Here is a 13,101-nt window from a genome sequence, read left to right on the forward strand (position 1 = left end):
TCCCAAGGATGTAAACTACATCGTCTGCAAAAAGCCTCATTTTGTATTCACTTTTTTTGATTTTCAAACCTTGTATTTGCTTTTCTACTCGAATTCTATTGTTTAATGCCTCTAATACAAAAATAAATAAAAGAGGTGACAGGGGACAGCCTTGACGTGTTCCTCTTTTTATCTCAAATTCTTCTGATTTACTGTTATTTATAATTAGTTTTGCCTTTTGTCTCTTATATATTTCTTGAATCCATGTTTGAAATTTATCCCCAGCTTCCATTTTTTCCAACATTGTGAATAGTGTCTGCCAGCTGATATTATCGAAAGCTTTCTCTAGGTCCATGAAGATCAGAGCTAACTCTTTTTCGTTGTGCCTTTCGAAATATTCAATAGTATTCAAAACAATACGTATGTTATGTCTGAGATGTCTTTTTGGCAAGAATCCAGCTTGTTCTTCTTGGATCCATTCGTTGAGAACTTTTTTCAATCTATCTGACAGTATTGCTGAAAAGAGTTTGTAGTCCGTATTTAACAAGGATATCGGTCTATAATTTCTGACATCTTTGGGATCTCTATTTTCTTTAAGTAATAGGGTGATATTTGCTTGTTGCCACGTATCAGGATATTTTTGATTTCCTATGGCATTCATTGTTGCCTGAAGTGGTAGAATCAGCTGATCCTCGAACTTTTGATAGTATTCTATAGGGTAGCCATCTGGGCCTGGTGATTTCCTTTTCTTCCCTCTCTTAATGACTTCAATAATCTCTGCCACAGTTATGGGGCTGTTTAATAAATTTCTTTGCTGCGAGTTAAATACTTTTAAATCTGCCTTACTTAAAAAATCTAGAATGTCTTTTTTCGGTATGTTGGTTTCTTTATATAAGGAGGCATAAAATTCTTGAAATTCTTTTTTAATTTTCTTGGGGTCCATTGTTATAGTAGCCTCTTTTGTTTTAATTTCTGATATAATATTTCTTTCTTTTTGTTTTTTCAATCTATAGGATAACCATCTACCCAGTTTATTAGCTTGTTCAAAATGTATTTGTTTTATGTATCTTAGTTTGTTCTGTATTTCTTCATTTTCCTCCAACTCTATTTGCTTCTTAAGAGTGTTGATTTCTTTCATTGTAATCTTATTTGATAGACTGCTACTTAATTCTTTCTCTTTTTGTTGTAGGATTACATTATCTTTCAAGCCTTTTTGAAGCCTTTTTTTCTGGGAGGTTATCAAAACATCTTAATTTTTTTAAGAACATAAATACATCTAACTGTAATAAGGTGTTTTTACAGTCATTCATGTTTTCAAAGCAGAGTTGCATGGAATACCACAGTGGGATTTTATATATTTTTAAAAGCCCTGCTACAATCACTGTCCTTTAACCTTGCTCTTCTCAAATAAAATGAGCTACTGGAAGCATGCTCTGCCCACTTGTAAAAAAGTTGTTTTTTTTTTTGGGGGGGGGGGGTCAGATAGGGTGGGGTTCTGTAGATACTCAACTGCTCTAATAGTGCTTCCAGGGTATGCCCAAGGAGGCTGTCAGTTTTATGGCAGCCAGTTTAAATTTTCTTAACTTCCGAAAGCACCTTAGAAAAGGTATTTGCCTGGGAGGCCGGCGCTTTAAACCACATGAAACCAGGTTGGATGAAAGGCCACAACTTTATTAGCAACAGCAAACCAGAACAGAAGGGTTGGCACAAAGCATAAGGTCAGGATCTGAAGCATCGACTAACCCCACGGTTAATCGATAAGCAGCATGCCTGGTGACCGCCAGGCGTTGGGATGACCTAGGGGCTAAGGAACGCCAACTGGCCGCCATCACACCAGGCACTCTCTTGTTCTCAAAGCCCCTAGCCACTGGGTGGCTTTACCATGTTGTGGCCCCCGCAATGGCCACAACGCATGCCCAGCTCGCCCCTGGGTCCCTATTGACTCCCAAACCAGTGCTCCATAGCCCTGGTATCCAAACCAACCAGATCCTGACCTATGCTGCCACCCCAAGTTGTGACAAAAAAACCAATCACCCTAGCGGAGGGTGGGTGGGAGAGCCGAGCGGCAAAGGCTGTGGGGCCTGACCACATGGCCTTTTTATAGGCCAAGGCCCCGCCTCCTCACCCCATGGTGAGGCTCCTCCTCCAGGGCAGCCCCAACCAATGAGCTGCCCTGGAAGACTGAAGCCTCACTACAGAGACTTCCTCCCCCCTACCAGAGTGGCGCAGGCGGAAGGGGCGGTCCCTTCTGCCCTGCGCCACCAATCATGGTGGAGGGCAGCCCCAACCCGGAAGTTGGGGCTAGGGAGCCGCTTTTTGTGTGGGGAAAACAAACCAAAAGGGCAGCCACACTAATGCTTCCCCCCTGAACAGAATGTTGCCTCATCCCTGAACAACAGCAAAATGGTTGCAAAGTGATTCCTTTCATGTTGTTGTTGTGTGCCTTCAAACCAAATTTCTCATTTATGGCAACCCTATCATGGGATTTTCTTGGCAAGTTTCTCCAGAGGCAGTTTACCACTGCCATCCTCTGAGTCTGAGAGTGTGTGAGTTGTCCAAGATCACCCAGTGGGTTTTTACATGGCTGAGCCAGGATTCAAACCCTGGTCTCCAAAGTTGTAGTCCAGTGCTCAAACCACTACAGCACACTGGCTTTCCACTCAGTTATAGCCTGCCTTTACCCTGATAATTGGACTCTGTTTGATCCAGTCATTGATTCAGAAACATGTTTTTGAGCCACATATTTTGAAAAATGCTAGCATACATGTTAGCATACATTTATTTGTGAAAAGTTGTGAATTCATGCAGAAATTGAACAGAAGAATAAGCATGGAACTGATTCATGGACTAGAGATACAGAATGGTTTACTTCTCATCTAAAGCAGTAGCATGCGCCTAGAACGGCTTCTCCCTTGCATTTTGGGCAAATGGACTCATGCACAGTACTAAAATTTCCATCAGTGTTTTTGGCTTCTAGCTATGTTCACTTAGCAAGCCCCTGAGGAACAGCTTCTACCTGATGACATAGAATCTGATCATGTGATTTTCCTTAGCAAACATTTCCCCTGCCTAATTAATTCACCAAAACTCAAAACAGTCTTATTTTTTCCTGTGTATCCTAGAAATATCTCACTACATGATCCTAAACCATGCCATTTACTAAATTTATGCACATAAATATAACATAAAGTAATCAAATGCTATTATATATTCCCTTTGTTCCTTTATGTTGATACATTCTATACAAAAATATTTAATACACTTCTGAAAAGTACGATGCCAGTGATAAAATCAGTTTACAGCTTCATAGATAATTTATGAAAGTTTTTAACAGTGATCTTTAATGTCATAACAATATGACAATGTGAACATTCATGTTTGCATAGTGTCCACATACAATATGAATACTGAATATTAATATGAAATGAGAATTTGATTCCTTTCCCTCTCCAAAAATTCAGAGTGGAGAAAAAGTTACAACTTGCTACATTGCCTAGGCATATTATTCTATGAAAAGCAACAGCACTTGTTTTATTGTAAATTTTTATATATTTTAAACCACAAATCTTGACATACTTCCAGTGCACATGGGATCATAGTTATCGTGTTGTTGTTTTGTGTATCTACTTTAATCAGGGAGAAAAAAAGAAAGACATGGAAATGGTTCATTATTGACTGTACTGAAAGAATTTCCATTACAAGGACTGAGTTGGAAAGGAGTACAGAGCCAGAGATTATCATGCTTGAGGGCTTGGCCTTGTATTACTTGAAGCACATGTTATGTACATGTTTATAACTGCCTGCTACAGAGGTAAGAATATTTAGTAATTTATCATCCTCAAATTATTTTTTTTAAAAAAGGGTGCAAGATTTTATTTGTACAAAAAGCACTAGATTGTGAACAAAAAACATTGGCCATAGTTCTGTGTGACCTACTTAGCTGTGTAATCACCTGACAGGTTATTTAGACAGTGAAAATAATCCCAGTAGAATATGGTTTGAATCTTTGTCCTTCACATACATTTCAAATACACCTAGGTAAGTTTTTTTGGGAGGAGCATTTGCCAAAAGCCCAACTTAACCCAGGATAATCAATCTTGCCTCTCCCCCCTCCCCCATTTTCCTAAACGATTTGCATTGTCAGCTGTGTGAATAACCAATGCAAACAGACCCGAGATAAAACTCTGCATGCCTTGAACATGTTTCAAATACATCTCCATCATCAGCTCCATCTTTGTTTGCAGTGCTGACACGTGTGAGCAACAGAACTCACAGAGATGTACATAGATGAGGTTCTGATAAAAATAGTGTGAACAACAAAACTGGGATGCATGAATGAGATTATTCACATAGTTGTGCTAACAAAAACAATGTCTGAACAACTGATTAGTTTCATAGCTAAAGAGGGTCTCCTAGCCTGATCCCCTCAATCCCCACTTATCAAGAAGAAGTTGCTCTGAGCAACAGGAGTCTGTTTTCCTGTTAACTGGGAAGTAGCTGATTGCCATTGTCCAGTCATATCCGGCGATCTCCAGTGCAAGAGACAGAAACTTATCCAAGCAGAATTGAGACCATAATTCAGTTGCTTCTAAGTTGACAGGGGAACCGAGCCCTGTCACTCGCAGTGGCAACTGCCCAGTAAATGGGGATAAGGGAACTGCCATAGTCCCTACATACTCCCTAAACTACGAGATATATGGGGTTCATGAATACCAACCAGTTACCAACGTGTAACTGCTTTGTGAATGACAAATCTTTCTCAGATTTCTGATTTTTCATGTGAGCAAAGTGCTAATGCAAAAGGCAAGGCCAGATACTTCCTTCTTTGTGTGTTAGTTCAAATTGGGCAAGTAATGCCCAATACAATACCTTTTTTTCCTCAATGTTGTGATACTATTAATCTACTAATGCTATACAACTTCAGGGTTTAGTGTTGTTGAACTGTTAGATGTGATGGTCATGTTGGATGAGATGTAGTGGGACAAAAATGGGACCCAAAGCAGCTATTCTTTTATTGCCACCATGCTTCACCATTTAGAAAGCCTTAAGCTGGTTTTCAGACATCATAACTATCAGTACCTGCACCTCCTTTGGAAACTGTGTGATTTCTTGCCTAAGGACACCTCTGTGCTATGTGTCATTTTCATGTAAATTTCCCCAAAACTAGGAGAGGAATAGGAAAATGAATAATTCTTACCCCCCCCCCCCACTAAAATTGAAGCTTTTCCTTACTTTGTCACAAACAACTGCACATATTTTTCTTCAGTTTTGTTATTCGGGGATTCTTTTATTTTTATTTTATTTCTGTCAGAACAATGGTCCACAAGGAACCTTAGGCAAAGTTTGTCCTTTTTTTTTCTGGAAGCTCTCAAAATGTAAAAGCTGCTTTGCACAAAAATAGCTGTGCTTATTAATATGAAGCTTGACAGCCTTGAATTTATCTGAAGAAGGTAACTGAAATTTCTTCCAGTTCTGTCAAGAAACAAAAAAGGTTGTTGGCAATTCCATGTTTTTAATAAATAGATTTTAAAGGTGTGTAGTGTGTGTGTGGGAGGGGGAGGGGAGCCTAATGTCTATTAGTTTGCAATTTGGCATTCATAATGTTCTCCTTGGGGGATACCATGCCTCCAAATTTCATCCAGATCTGACAAAGGATGGGGTGCAGAAATGTTATAGCTGTTTCTTTGATTTCCAGTGATAGTCAATGAGAAGTATCATGTTTTAATTTAGGAATCTTGTGACTTGGGTTTGGGACTTGAGTCAAGTCAGGCAGCCTTTCAGTCCATCTAAAACTAATCAGGGCATTCTCTGAAGCACCAGATCAGAATGGCTGACAGCCACATGCACAAGTTTTATATGCCCACAAAATCACATTAGAAGTCTCACAAGATTTCCAGTCTTGCAAGATTTTCCCTGGGACTTGGTGTGTAATTTAGGCCAGGACCACCACCACCTGAGCCATCACAAGACAGAGCCATCACAAGACTTTGGGTATAAAGGGCTCTGAGCAGCCACTCAGGAGAGCAAGGGAAACCCAGTTTAGGCATTAAGAATGCCCAGAACCACCACCAACTTTCCATACAACATTGACGTAAGTCTCTGAAGCACCAAATCAGGATCCAGGCTGATTCAGTCAATTGGTGCATGCCACTAAAAACTAATTTCTATTAGTTTTTGATGGATAGTTAGCTCACATGGCACAGTCTTTCTTTGTATATTCTTAATTAAGCAAATAGTGACCTCTCTACTGACCTTTGCATTACATCTTTCTTTACTTAAACACAAGGCCAAAAGTACATATCACTAGTAAGAGTTGCTATCTTAAAAAACAAACAAAAACAAACAAACAAAAAACAAAACTGGTTCTGCTCCAGATAGATGCTAGAAGAAGTTTCACCTACTAAATGCTTGGATGTTAGTCTGCTGCTCCAAACTGACTAGGGTTCACCAACTGCAAAAATTGGCAACCCTAATTTAAAGCAAACTTTTTTTTCCCCACTTGGACAAAGTATATTTAATTTTGTATTGGCTCATGGCTGTCCACTGATTTTATGGAACTTAAATGCAAAGTTGCAATCATTTCCACCTTCATCTCAGCGTCATGCAAGCATTCCCAAACTGTTTTGTGTCAACAGAAGACCTCCATCGAGATCTGTTTTTTCAGTGTTTCTAGCCCTCCAACTGTACTCCAGGAACATTCAAAACGACCTGAAAATAAAACTCCCCTTGTTATGCTGGAGATGAACTGCGAATGAAGAAGTAAGGTGAAGACACCATCACCCTTCTCAAGATTCCAGGGTGCAAAATTGCATTTGACTGCTTTGAAAAATGGAACTGTTATAACCTGAGAAGGGTTCATGCCAAATAAAATATAGGCAAGAGGATTTATAGCAAAAGCTTAAGGAAGGGGCCTTGGAGTCTCCTGTTTCTTAATGCTGCATGTGTACTTGATTTGCCTTATTTATTTTTTGCAGCTGCAGACTGAACATCAGTACCCAGGTAGGCACTGAAAGACCCTGACTCGTTCTTTGCTAGTTGGCATACTGAAAGAGAAAACAACCATTGCCCATGCATACTGGCTGAGATGGAGAAGAATATTTAGGTCTTTTCAATATATCTTATCTTGTTCAACATACTACCACATGCAGTGTCTTCAACTTAAAGGTGATACTTACATTCACCTTAGAAAGCGAAGAATGAATAGATGAAATCTGAGTATCCCACTGAGATTAAAATCCTTCTGACTTGCCGATGTTAAGTTCTGAAAGCAGGGGTCTTTATTCAGATCTTCAGTAGAGTCATGGTAGAGAATTCTGTATGTCTTAAACTATGGATCATATCCTCTTAATGTTCATTTTTATTGGCTTTCTCCCTCTATTCATACATTTAATTGTCCAGTTTTTTAAAAAAGTAGTTCAGCCTGAAAAGGCCATTTTATAGCTTATCTGAATGTCAAAATTCTTTCCACTGGGAGCTGTCCTTTCAACTGAATATGGTACTATTTGGTCATAGAGTCGGTATTTATTTAACATGCAGAGAAAAGTGTCCTCTTTCTGAATGGGTTAGAGAACATTTAAAAATGTGCAGATAATTAGAAGTTCAGATAAATTACACTGCTATAGGGGTACATGAAGGACACAGCAAATTGGGAGATAAGTTTTCTTGAGCATCATTCACTTATTACTGGCGTTTTATAATAGTGAAGTTTTTGTGAAGTCAGACAGGGCAAATTGTGAAGCCAATGACAAGTCCAAAGTCAATGCTACTGGTTGATCACCATGAATCCTTATGGGTGGGTTAAGTAGGTTAAAAAAAATAGATTTTGGAAAAGTTAGGTCCTAAACACACAGCAGAAATAATCCAGTTTGAGACTGCTTTCACTGCCCTGTTTCAGTGCTAGGGAATCCTGGGAACTGTAGTTTATTGTGGTACCAGAGCTGTCTTTGACAGAGAAGGCTAAATGCCTTATAAAACTACAGTTCCCAGAATTTCCTAGCATTGAGCCAGGGCAGTGAAAGCAGTCTCAAACTGGATTATTTCTCAGTGTGTTTGGGACCTTACTTTGTTTGAACTACAACCTCCATGCTGTGTTTTGGTAGCTGTAGTCCAAAAAAAGAAGAGCATTTCCAAGCTCGGGAGGGGGAGGGGAGAGAACCCCTACTTTTGGAGGGCATTGCAATGTTTTTAACATACTGATTTTCATGTTATTTAATATCCTAATACCCAAAACTCCAATAGAGCTTTCATCATTACCTCATATTTGTATAAATAAAACCAACATCTGCTCAGTTTTTGCATTACAGGAACTTCATCTCTGCCAATATTTGTCCCATGTGGGACCTAAACCTTACACTGTATGTTAAAGCTTTCTTTCAACCAAGGATCTTTCAATCACTTTCTTTCAACCAAGGATCACACAGTATATATGCTTCACTCACTTCCATGCCAGCACTCTCTGAAGATGCCAGCCACAGATGCTGGCGAAACATCAGGAATAAAATCTTCCAGAACACAGTCACATAGTCTGAAAAACCCACAAAAAATCTTTCATTTAGTGTTATCTAGATCCTCCACATGTCTTCAGATCAATGTGACTTCCCCATGAGAATCTTCCTAATGTTCCAAAGTTCATCATAACCTCTTAAAACATGCCTGGTTCTAGGCATAAAAATATGAAAATATGATATAATAATCATATATTTGAATGTATCTGATGTGCCAACACTATAAGTAGAATGCCCTGTTTTTCTTTCTCTATATAAGGCTATCTGAAGGCTATCAAGGCAAAAGTAGCCTATTAGCCATTTATCTTGATTTTGTGGGTGCCTGTCATCACATCTCATGTACAGGCAACACATACAAGTTGCCATGTCATAGAAAGCAAAATGAAGTTGCCAAAGTCAATTAGGTACATATATAATTAAAGAAAACTCACCAGTGTGTATCTTTATCAAAGAAGGTGTCACAGAGTCACAAAGCTCTCTAAAGAGGCAATATCTAAAGACTCTAATTTCAATTTCAACGTCTCCTCTTTCTAATCACAAGTTTCTGGTGTTCTTTTTCCCCATTTTTTCCTCTGTCACTTAATTTTTGTTTGGTTTAGGCTGAAATCCTATGAACCCTTCAAAAAAAAAAAAAACTTGGATGCTCCCTCTGATTTCAGTTTTAAATTTTTATAAAGTCCACAGAGAAACCCCTTCTATGCACATTACACTTAATATACACATATACTGTACATACAGTACACTTTTCCACATTTGCAAATCAATTTCCGTTGTAATATTGCATTTTCTAGAATACAATAATATGCATGTGTATATAATACACAATTTTGTGAGCCCTTTACCATGAAATATACATTTGTGTATTCTTTTTAAATAAAATTGACAATTGTATGACCAAAGTTGCACATATGCCAATACTGAAGAACTGTGTTTCTGTTGCTTTATTGGTTTCAGTGAATGAGTTTGCTTCCAGTTTGCATTGGATGCATGTTGAAGATATTTCTCTTTTATTCAAAATGGTGTATCCAACTATGGTTAAACAGAGATACAATGCCGTGAAAATTATTCTTTCAAGTATATTTTCACCATCTTGGCATTTCCTGGCACAGTTTTTCCCTTCCTTTCCTTTTGAGTCCATAAAAAAGGGTAATGGTTTTCCCTTTGACATGTTGAAAGTTGTGTCCAACTGTAGCTCATCTCCTATACTTAGATGAGGGACCCAGTATTATCAAAGATTATTCCATTATTATGTGACCAGAATGACTGTACAAAATGCTGTTACCTTCCCACTGAAGTGGTACCTTTTTATCCACTTGCACTTTTACATGCTTTCAAACTGCAAGCTTGCCAGAAGCTGGGACTAGAAACAGGAGCTCACTCCATCATGTGAGACTTGTCTCTCAAACTGGTGGCCTGATGACCTTGCAGTCATCAGAGTTAGCATCTTAACCACTGAGCCACTGTGTCCAGGTTTGAGTACATTGCAAATGCCTAAAAGCCAGAAATGCATTGAGGTCTGCTCTAAACAATGAGTGCTTGAAGTATAATGTTTAATGCAAGTTTTAGAAAGAACTTAATCTGTAGAATATTTTGTTATAGCTTTGAAAGATTAATGGGTGGAGTTGAGATAAAAAAAAACACCAAGACAAATATGTTATTGTAACAGGGAATGAAAATTGGCTATTAGTTAAATAGCCACCTATTTAAATACTATTACTGAGCTGTGACTTAGACAAATAGAAATTAAAACAATGTATTTATTTATTTATTTATTTATTTAAAAGCCTCCAAAATGATAATACTTTACTGAAATATCTCAGAAAAGAAGATTTTCTGTACAGTTTTTCAATACTTAAAAAAACACATTTGAATTTGGGGGAAATTTAAATCCTTCCCAATTTTTCTCCCATTGTTGCCACAAATGTTGTAACCTGTGAATGCAGTAAAATTACAATTGTGATCTTTAAGCATGTTCATCGTTATTTAAGATTGTTAAAGGCAATCATAAAAATTTCTGGACATTACTGTACATATTGTATTGTGGTTCAAGGTACTGTATGATCTGGTTATTTTGAGATCACCCAGCCCTCTCCCCCAGAGTTGGCAGAATGTGGATTTTTTTCTTCCTCGGCATATCTTTAATATTCAATTGTAGCACTACACAGTGGACCCTTGCCTTATGCAGGGGATCCATTCCAGACCCTCCCGCATAAGGCGAATTCTACCTATGCTTGAGCCCCATTCATTTGAATGGGGCTCGTGCGCACAGTGGTGTGGCAGTTCATGTACACCACGGGTGCATGCCCCATTCATCTGAATGGGATGCACCACCCCTTGCACCCCATGTGCTCCCCACAGCTTGAGTGCGTGTGCTCAAAGACGTGTATAGTGTGCCTGTGTATAACATGGGTGCACTGTTATTCCATGTTGCGGAAATCTGCTATTTGCTGTTTAGGGAATTAGCTGCCAAAGAGACTACTATGAAGTACTATGTTACAGAGTACTGTACAGGGTACTGTATAGAGTACTACACTGTTCTGGCAGAGTTTTTATGAATGATGGTGAGATATCTTCACTATTAGCTAGTAGTATATTTTCCCCTCTTGTCCTGGGGTGGGCATGTGTAGGATACAGTGGATGTTTTGCTTTCATAGTGACAGTGTTTGCCTACCACCACCTCACCCCACACTGTGTAACTGCGTATAGGATTGCTCTGTTGGTCTTTCTTTCTTTCTTTCTTTCTTTCTTTCTTTCTTTCTTTCTTTCTTTCATGGCATCAGGAGTGTACGTTTACATTAAATAAATGTCTAATCGAGTTAATTTAATAGCAGGATAAAATCTTTCTTTCAGTCAGGGTCACAGGATTTTCAGATTTCTGCAGGGTACAAGTAGCCTTGAGGGTTTTACACACACACACACACACACACACACACACACACACACACAGCATTTGTACTCTTGGCCTTATAGAGGGAGTTACTGGCACACATCCAGTTCACCACATGAAAATCTAAGCTGCCCGTAGTATAAGTGCAGACTTTAGCATTGCTTCTTAAGGTTTTGTTTGGCACGTTGCCAAAGATGTTATGTCTTTAGCTGGGAAAATTGCCTAGGAGTTAATTGAGAGGAAAACACTAATATACATCCACCCCCAACAGAAAGTGGAGGGGGAGGGGGAAATGATATGGATATGCCTATGTTGTCAGGTCCTTGATGAGAGAACAGGCACGCCATCACAAGTTACTAAGCAGTGGCTTCCAAGTATGAATAAACCAAGTTCTATAGTTTAAAAACTTGCAGCAGTGGAGGTCTTCCCATTTTTATTCTGCTTTTCTAGCCTCCTATGTCATAGTTCTCTTGAACTATCTTCTCCCCATCCATTGGAAGGATATCATGACAGGTAAAAATCTATCTGGCCTAGAAGAGATGCACACAGAGCCTGGTGAGCTGCTACTATTTCTGTCTCGATAGCTGAGATCCCACATCTACACATAGCCCTGTGTACATAGTTCTGCATCTTCCTGGGAAGATCTCAGCTCAGTTGTGGCAAAGAAATGAGGCTGTGCTGTCAAATGGAGCACACCCACCTTTTTCTTTCCTCAGAGCAACTAGATCTTCATGGTCTGACTCTCCTACTTTCTCTTGTCATCCCCACCAATAACCAACAGCAGCAACAACAGTCTTGCACAGGGCTGGGTGCCAGCTGCTGGGTGCCAGGAAGCTTGTGAACAAAGCACAAAGACAAAAAAAAAATGAACTCCCTAGGCCCTGTCCCAAAAAGGGACTTAGGCTTGCATTAGCTGCACTTACTTGTGTACAAGTCACTAAAAGGATACTAACCAATGGTGGCTGCTCTCATCCCAACAGATTGCCCAGAGGAATCAAACTTTGTCTCACCATAGGACCTTGGGATCCTCAGGAGAGACCCTTCTGTCAACCCCACCATCCTCACATGTAGGGACATGAGACGGGGCTTTATCCATGGCTATCCCCTAGGCTGTGGATCACCTTTCTTAACTGATGTCCTTCTGTCAGCAGATAAGACTTTTTTATATTTTTGCAGGCTTTTAAGAACTGAATATGTCCAAAGAAAAGGCTTTTAAGAAGTTTATTTTAATTGTGCTTTTTGTTTTGCTGTTAAACTATTTTTTCCTTAGGAATTATTTATTTTTTAAAAAATTGAAGAGTAGAGTAAACATTTTAAATAAAACTCAAAATGCACCTAATTATTTTGCAGGATTTTTATACATAGTGTTATATGAATGATGTTATGATTCAGATAATGCTTATGGGCAGTGATGACAATAGTAATCATAACTGTTATAATTTATCAGGTTTTACGTTGCTATGTACCCATGAACTCACAGGTACAGAATTCTTCTATTCCTTCTTCTACTTCTATCATGATACATTCTACGGACGAGTCTTTAAGACATATTGAAAAGGACTGGGATAAACCAATCCTGGTCATCTCAACTGGCAAATAACAATAGCTTGAAAATCAAAGCCCAAACATTAGTTTTGGCCCATAACTCCCAGATCCCCTAGCCAACATTGCCAATGGTCATGCTGGTTTGGAAAATCTGGGAAACGTAGTCCAAAAAGTAACTTTACTGAC

The 13,101-nt window shown here is 38.9% G+C and overlaps 1 long non-coding RNA gene across 1 annotated transcript in view; it reads left to right on the forward strand.

The window, feature by feature from the left end:
• Window positions 1–3,618: 3,618 nt before the first annotated feature.
• Window positions 3,619–13,101, forward strand: part of LOC121926505 — a 38,211-nt gene continuing 28,728 nt past the window's right edge. The window contains exon 1 of the long non-coding RNA XR_006103034.1: window positions 3,619–3,790. This is a non-coding gene — a long non-coding RNA (uncharacterized LOC121926505). The remainder of the gene's footprint in view (window positions 3,791–13,101) is intronic.

Source organism: Sceloporus undulatus, chromosome 3 (assembly GCF_019175285.1).
Source record: "Sceloporus undulatus isolate JIND9_A2432 ecotype Alabama chromosome 3, SceUnd_v1.1, whole genome shotgun sequence".
NCBI classification, from domain to species: Eukaryota; Metazoa; Chordata; class Lepidosauria; order Squamata; family Phrynosomatidae; genus Sceloporus; species Sceloporus undulatus.